Source organism: Xenopus laevis, chromosome 5L (assembly GCF_017654675.1).
Source record: "Xenopus laevis strain J_2021 chromosome 5L, Xenopus_laevis_v10.1, whole genome shotgun sequence".
In the NCBI taxonomy this organism is placed as follows: domain Eukaryota; kingdom Metazoa; phylum Chordata; class Amphibia; order Anura; family Pipidae; genus Xenopus; species Xenopus laevis.
Window position 1 is genome coordinate 159,922,310 of NC_054379.1, and position 7,735 is coordinate 159,930,044.

Here is a 7,735-nt window from a genome sequence, read left to right on the forward strand (position 1 = left end):
ACTTTTGTCCTCAGTTCAATCTTCTGCCCCTGTAGATACTCCCTCCGGGAGGTTATTTGTACCTGAGGGCTTAAGGGAACAGGTTCTGGGTGAGGCTCATAATTCAAAAATGGCGGGACACCCTGGTATCTCTAAGACTGTGTCTTTATTGTCTCGTAATGTGTGGTGCCCTTCATTTAGACAAAATGTCAAAAATTTTGTTAATTCTTGCCCTGTTTGTCTTCTAGAAACCTGTCACAGGGATTACTAAGGCCATTGCCTATTCCTGACAGACACTGGTCCCATCTGTCTATGGATTTTATTGTTGACCTCCCTCCATCTCAAGGGAAAACTGTGATTTAGGTGGTAGTTGATAGGTTCAGCAAAATGAGTCATTTCATTTCCCTCCCACACCATCTGCTAAGACCTTGGCTGAGTTATTAATTTCTAATATTTTCAAATTACATGGTTTTCCGGTTAATATTGTTTCTTATAGAAGGGTACAGTTAGTTTCTAAATTTTGGCGGGCATTCTGCGCTTTGGTTGGGATTGATTTGTCTTTCTCTGCTGCATATCACTCTCAAACCAATGGTCAAACTGAAAGGTTTAATCAGTCCCTTGAACAATTTTTAAGGTGCTATGTATCTGACAACCAATCCTCATGGGCTGAACTATTACCATGGGCAGAATTTACTTACAACAATGCAACTCATGCGTCTACTGGTCAATCTCCGTTTTTTATTGTTAATGGTATACATGCCAAAGCATTTTCTTTTTCTGGTTCATTATCCTCTGTACCATCTGTCAATTCTTCTGTAAAATAATTTGCCAAAATCTGGTCTGGGGTGCATGATTCCCTTTCTGCAGCTACAGCCGCTCAAAAAAAGGCAGCTGATAGGTCTCGTAGGGAAGCACCCAAAAATCAGGTAGGAGACTCGGTTTTGTCATCCACAAAAAATATCCGGCTTAAGGTTACTTCACTCAAGTTGGGACCCAGGTTTATTGGTCCATACCATTACCCAGTTTAATTTCTCTCTCACTTACAGGAGAGAGTCCATACGCTATTACTGAAATAATCAATCCTTCCTCTGTTCATCTCCAATTATCTGATAATTTTAAAATATCTGATTCTTTTCATGTATCCCTTTTGATACCAGCCTCACAGGTTCGTCCACAATATTTTCCTCCCCCAGTGTTGGTAGAGGGTCAGCCTGAATTTGTTGTCCAAGAACTCCTTGACTCTCTGACACTCTCAATACCAAGTACAATGGAAGGGTTATGACCCTGAGGAGAATTCTTGGGTTCCTGTTTGTGACATTAGGGCTGATCGACTCAGGAAACAATTCCATCTTAGGTTTCCTGAGAAACAGGGGGGTCCGTTGGCCCCTCCTCAAGGGGGGGTAAAGTGAGGATTACTCACCCTGGTGGCCTAGTTGGCCGGTGGGGACGCCCGCCACGTTATCGACAGGGATGCCCGCAACGCCGCTCTTTCTCCTCTGATGCGCCGGTTCCTAAGGGCACGCGCGGTGCACCTCCTCCCAATTTATAGGCACAATCAAATGTTGTCTGCCCCTCCTCTATGCCATAGGCATAGAGGCGGGGCAGACAATTACTTTCACTTTCCATTCAGCACTTCCTAGATGTCACTGTCCTCCTCACATTCCCCCGTTCTCTTCACAGTTTAATTGTGTGGCCAGGGCCTGGGGATGGACATCAGGTCCCCCATTCTGGTGCACAAACAAGATTCTGAGATGATACAAGGCTTGTCTTCATAACAGTGTACATAAAATGGCTCCTGCCTGCTTGTTATAATTATGAATTCCCAGACTGAAGGAAACAAGATTCAAATAATTTATACAGTGTAATTAAAGTTCATTTTGCTTAACTAATGTGATAAAATAGGATTTTGAATATTTTTTTTTGGGTGACGGGCCCCTTTAAATTTGCAGTTTGGGCTGTAAAATGGCAACTGTCTTAAAAATCTCTGATTAAAACCATGGCTTGAATTTCATTGACTTCCATAGCATTGCTGCAGGTTTTAGGGTTGTCATTGTCATTTGGAGTTTTTTTTAAATCTAGTATATCTCTAATCTTTGAGTTCTAAAGAATTGATCGCAAATAAATTCAAGATTTTTATTCTGCTGTGATTTTTTAAAAGTACAGCAAAAAAAAAATAGCCAATAATCGTGGCTAAATTGGTTGAGTCTGCATAAAATGAAAGTCAAAGTAAAACTCAAGTGGGAGTCCAAGAGAATATTAAGGGGAATTTCAAATCCCCCGAAACAGACTGGGTAAAGGCAACGGGGCATATTTATTAAAGGGTTACATTAGAATTGGTCTCAATTTGCCACAGCCATCAGTTCACTTCTATAGGGTTTGAGCAATTTGTCATTGACATTTTGGTAAATGATAGCTTGTGTTGCTATAGCAGATTCCAGAGAGGAAATCCTTCTACTGTGCTCCATTTTCCATTGATAATGATCAAACAAGAAATTCTCCACTTGATATTGACAGGTTCTTATCAATGAATTGTGTCACCATCATGTGCAAAGGACTCTCTGGCACTCGGACAGGGATTAACAGGCCCGGATTTGCGGCAAGGCCACATAGGCCCGGGCCTAGGCTGGCAAAAAAATAGGGGCGGCATGCCGCCCAGCCGCATTATGGGGACGTGTGCGTCCCCATTCAATTACACCAGCTGCGCCAGCGTTTTTTCGCCGGCGTGTTGGGAAGGGGAGGTGTAGGTGGGCGCTAGGACCGCACGGCCGCCTGGTCGGACCGCGCGACCTAGGGGCGGCGGGGCAATGAAATCCGGCGCTGGGGATTAATTCAGCAGCACACGGTGACCCAGCTCTATTAATCACGCCTACTAAGCCTCATTTAAAAGTCATCACTGATAGAAACATGTCAGTATAATCTTAACATGATCTTCTGTCAAGTGGAAGAAATTCTCTTTCTGTAGAAGAGATATAATTATACATGCATACAAGAGGTTAGCACTAAAGAGGAGATGAAATGGAAACAGCAATTCCTCATTAATTGTTGATGAGTCTAGGTAGTAAGACTATGGAGTAACATGGGCTTGACCTGTTACATGAAGCGACCAATCAGATATTACCAATTAATGTATATTGGTGCGTTAAAGGGGAAGTAAAGTCTAAAATAGAATAAGGCTAGAAATTCTGTATTTTGTATACTAAACATAAACATGAACTTACTGCACCACAAGCCTAATCAAACAAATGATTTATGCTTTCAAAGTTGGCCACAGGGGGTCACCATCTTGTAACTTTGTTAATCATTTTTGCAAGACCAAGACTGTGCACATGCTCAGTGTGGTCTGGGCTGCTTAGGGATTGTCAAAACAGCACAAGTCAAATAATATCTGCCAGAAGCTGATACAGCAAGACTGATTAATAATCAGAATATGCAGACTGCACTGGGCACTGTGTTGTCATGTAATCTAATGTGGATTTTATAGTTTTTGTATTGTTTAATTTTGCTGCAGCAAAATAATCCTCCAAATAGAATCCCAGTTTATCTGTTTAAATCTGGCTCCATGATCTTTGTCCCTGCAGCTGGAGTTGGAAACATTAAAGGGGATGAAAAGGCAAAATTAAAATCAAATACAAATCTCTACACAGTCGCTGACTGCTCTACAGCAGGGGTGTCCAAGCTTTTTGCAACGAGGGCCAGATTTAGTGAGGTGAAAATGTACGAGGGACAACCATTCAGCCTGATATCCATTCCGATGTAGCTAGCTTGTAATCAGGATCATTCAATCCTGGAAATGGATGTGTACACGACGTTTAGGAAGTGGAGAAGTGGAGTCTGTTTGGACTTATTCTCTGTGTAGCAGAAGCAGTAATATTTGGGCACATGATTAGTGAAATGATCTGCCACTTGGTCTATATTGCTGCCTGTGTGCTGAAGGTATTGTGCAAAAATTAACCCGGTGTGGAGCACTGACCGAAGGATTCAGAGGAGACGTGTCTTGCTCAATAATCATGCGGCTTTATTATGTACATCTAGTGAACATTTGGCAGTGGGTTGGTGAGAAAACCTACGCGTTTCGTGCCTTAACTCTCCTGGCACTTCATCAGGGTCTGAAGGTGAAGGTGCTGAAGGTGTTAGCAATAGACATGTACTTGCATGTAGTGAGGCACCGCTCTTGCATAATTTTTTAGGGATAAAGGTGCAATAGATGTACTGACGTGTCTCGGATACGTCTTTAGTTCATTGTACTGGCAGGTCAGTACATCTATTGCACCATTTAGCCCTAAAAAAGTATGCAAGAGCGGCGTGTCACTAAGTGCTAGTACCTATCTATTGCTAACACCTTCAGCACACAGGCAGCAGTATAGATCAAGTGGCAGATCATTTCACTAATGTGCCCAAATATTACTGCTACGCGATTCCTGATTGCACTGTGCTGGGGGGCCACATTATTATTAATTTTATGATGGAAGCTGAGGGCCGGTGTAAATTTGAAAACAGGCCGCAATTGGCCTGCGGGCCTGACTTTGGACATGCCTGCTCTACAGGGAAACAAACAAAGCTGCTTGAGTTCTGCATGGCTGGGAAGTAAGGCGGGGGCTCCCCCTGCTATACATAAGTATGATTGTTTCCCTGCAGAGCAGTTAGGGACCGTCTGAAAATTCCTATCCACAGCAGTAAATGAAGGGAGAATTTCACTGCATACAGTCAGGTTTCTTATAAAAACGGTACATATTTTTTAATTAAAATATACTGGAGATTAAAGCAAAAATGGGATTTTATTTTTTTGCCTTTACATGGCCTTTAAGGGGTGTATGGTTGCTATGAATAATGGTAAACAGGCAAACTATTACTATGTCACTAAGTCACTTGGCTGAATAATTATCTACACATACACTGCTGCATATTATTAGGAAAAAAGAATAATAAATATAATACAAGTATAATCCAGTTGTTTATTCTTTCATCTGCCCTTCTGAGAGATGGCAAAAACACTCAAAAAGATGTTTTATTAAAATACAGGGACTAAAATATAGAAATATAGAAACTATATATAAAATACAGGGATTCAAATATATAAATATATAAACTATATATATAAAATACAGGGACTACATATATCACCCAAATACTGTATCCCAACACATTTCTATCCCAATGAGGGGGGTCTTCATCAGGAAAAAAAAATAAGCAAGAGACAGCTGATTGTTGGGTAGTGTTTGGCAGGACCTATATTGTGAAAGACTACTCAGTTTGCTAAGATGTTGAGGTCCTGAGAAACAGTAGATAAGGAGATGTTGGTATGGAAGTTTTAGGAAAAGAGGTCACCAACTAGGGACTATTCATGGTTACAATCCAATTTCCCTAACCATGATTTCCTGACAGAAGATATGGGTCACTCTGAAGCATGTATCAGGTGTGACCATGAAGTGTCTCTATGCACAGTGGGAAAGAATCTATAGTCGGATTTCATTAAAACAGTTTAGGGCTTATTTACTTAATTAGTTAAAGCAATTTATTGAATTGAATTAAGTGCAAAAAGTGACACAATTTACTTTTTTCGGAGAAACAATGTCCTTTCCCAGTATTCCACTCAGTCAACTTGTGCTAAATGTGCACAACTTGTATCAATGCCCACTTATGCATTCTGAATAGTGATGAGCGAGACTAGCCCATTTCGCTTAACCAAAAACTTTACACTATCTACCCAAGTAAAAGTCTGTGAAATGAAATCTTTAAATAAGACAACTATAATAAATAATAAAATAATTAACATAATAATAATAATGATGTCTCTATTCACTTAGGAGCCTGTTTATTAAAAAGTTGTTGTAACAGTATTATTAAAGGGGAAAGTGTTAGTCACCCCTCAAAGGGTCATGTGATTAAATGACACCATTTTGCCACATGCACCGCCAAAGGTGTAATCTACATGTTAAAGTGTCCCTGTGGCAAAGCGTATGTAGGGAAAACGAAACGAGAGGTTAGAACCAGAATTGGTGAACATAAAAGAACGATCAGTAATTGTGATCTGGAGAAAGATTAATATGTCAATAGTGATGGGCGAATTTATTCGCCAGGCGCGAATTCGCGCGTTTCGCCGCGAGCGAATAAATTCGCGAAACGCCCGCGAAAATTAGCAGCAAAAATTCGCCGGCGTCAAAAATTTTTTTTTCGAAAAAACGGACGCCAGCGCCAAAAACGGGCGCCGGCGTCGAAAAACGGGCGCCGGCGTCAAAAACGAGACGCCGGCGCCGTTTCGCGAATTTTTCGCCGTTTCGCGAATTTCGCCCGAAATTCGCGAATTTTTCGGCGAAGCGAAACGGCGCAAATTCGCCCATCACTATATGTCACCCCAGTGAGTAAACACTTCGTGTTACAGGGGCACAACCGTAACCAACTAAGATGGATAGTTTTGCAGGTCGTTAATGAACCTGCAAGAGGAGGTGATTTTAACCGCATACTACTGCAGAAAGAAGTCATGTGGATTGATAAATTGAACACGCTGGCCCCAATGGGATTGAAGGAGGAATTGAATTATTCCTGTTACTTTTGATGGTTGTGATGTCCTGTTCTAAGTAAATTAAATCAATAGTGACGCATAAAGATTTGAAGTCGAGATATTGTATTTCTTTTAATTGTGTTTATTTCACCGTTATAAAGAAAATCAGGGGAATACACGGACACTAATATGGAATTTTACAGATATATCAGATAGAGACATTTATATGCACGGTTTGTCACGATTCAGGTATTGTAATTGTAATGATATAATATGAAGTAATATTATGCGCTACCTTGCAGAGGTTAATATGCAAATGCACATTGTGATGTCACGTAATTAGAAAGGCGGAGCACCTCACCTTTGTACCTTATATACCCGTAGATTGGATTACATGTTTGAGAACACTTGATAAAGGAGGTTGTACCTCCGAAACGTTGTGTTTGAGATCCAAATAAAACACTTATGTTTTAGCACAATTGCAACAGTGTGTGCCATCCTACTTCTTTACTATATGGAATATCTGGTGGGGTTGCCTGCAGGAGTGAAGCTTTATCGAAGGCAACTAAATCTCCCCGTGTGCCACCATCGTATAAAAAAAAAAAAAAAGCAATAGATGCTAGAGAATGGCAGGGTGTGATCTTTGTATTTATTTTTTGTTACACTCTAATGGAAAAAAACAATCAATGCAAGAAAATGTGAGTGAGATTAAGATCTTTTGCTTAAAAAAATAAAACTACCCCCCCTTCTCCATCCAGTGTCAGGTGCAGTGAAAATTGGAAGGAAACACAAGTGTGTCCTTTAATTAGCTGATATTTCCTTGCTTTTCTTGTATCTTTTATAAAGATTTCCACGTTTTATATGGTGATATTTAATTATAAAAAACTTGAACAAAAATCCAAATCCAAATCCAAAATTCTTCCTTTTATCCCTGTTCAGGTATGGGACCTGTTATACAGAATGCTTGGGACCTGGGTTTCCATAATTTGGATCATCATACCTTAAGTCTACTAGAAAATCATGTTAACATTAAATAAATAGGCTGGTTTTGCCTCCAATAAGGATTAATTATATCTTCGTTGGGATCAAGTACAAGGTACTGTTTTATTATTACACAGAAAAAGGAAATCATTTTTAAAAATTTGGAATATTTGGATAAAATGGAGTCTATGCGAGATGGTCTTTCTGAAATAGGGATCTTCATACCTTAAAGGGATACTGTCATGGGAAAAAATTTTTTTTCAAAATGAATCAGTT